Below are 1,222 nucleotides of genomic sequence, written 5' to 3' on the forward strand. Positions count from 1 at the left end.
CCCCAGCACCATCCTTTGATTATGCATGAAAGCCAAGGTAGTCTTTGAAGACAGCAATCCAACATGGATAGGTCTTGGGAGATCACTTACACTCCAACGCATAACCCATGTGACTCTAGCTCAACAGAAGAAAAGACCCCATCTAAGGAAGATGACATCAGAAGAAGCACAAGAGAAAGAACCTATCCAAGAAGAAACCCAACCAACAGAACATCATCAAGAAGGGTATTATGACCCAACCAACATCAATTTGGGTCACATCCGAGGAGTCATTGATGATTTATCAAGAATATACATGGAAGGACAAGAACAACAACTGCAATTTCAATTTCAGAGAATGGATCGTCAAGAGGAAACGCTAACGAATTGGATGAATCAACAAAGGGAATGGCAGAAACAGCTAATGGAGCAGCAACAAGAGCACTACTCTCAGCTCACTCAAGCCATTAGTCAAGTATCTAAAAGGCAAGAAAGCCAAGATAAACTCCTCCAGGAACTCAATCAACGCCAGATGAATCAGATGAAAGCATTCAACAAATTCAGCGTACTCAATGAAGGAAGGCAACTGCATTGAGAAGAATTCAGCATCAACACTCAGGCAAGGTTAAACTATATAACTGAGCATATGCATCACTTGCACCCTGACATCCCAAGTTATGAGGCAGTTCGCAAGAACTTAACAGAACATGAAGAGGGGAAGGTGAAACAGCAAAAGGAAGCATTAAAGAAGAAGATGGAGGATGCCGGTTTCTGGAAAAAGCTGATGGGGAAGCGCAAGGGGAATGGAGACTCAAGTAATCAAGGAGAATCCCAAGGGAGCAGAAGAACATGAGCAGGCCAACAAGTGAGAGGTGGTGAAGTTCCTTCTTAGTTTACCTTTTTCAAAGCTTTAAATAAGGAAAATCATGTATGAAATAGAACATGCTTCCATGAGTAGTTTAGGAATTTCAATTCTGCATTTAAGTTTCGTTGCTTAGGTTAAGTGTGCTAGCTTAATGTCTTGAGTGTTCACTTTCATCTTTCTTACTTGTATGCTTGTCTCTTTAAGTTAATAAAAAAAAAGAAAATGTTATGAAAGAACAAGAGTGGAGTATTTTGTGAAGTGCATTCTGAATGTTTGTGGTAGAATGATTAGTAAGCTAAGTTGGTTCACCAAGAAAGGAAAGAAAGCAACTATCCATCCTAAGTCCTATGTTTGAGACACATTCTTTGAGGCTAGCTA

Source organism: Arachis duranensis, chromosome 9, assembly GCF_000817695.3.
Source record: "Arachis duranensis cultivar V14167 chromosome 9, aradu.V14167.gnm2.J7QH, whole genome shotgun sequence".
Lineage (NCBI taxonomy): Eukaryota > Viridiplantae > Streptophyta > Magnoliopsida > Fabales > Fabaceae > Arachis > Arachis duranensis.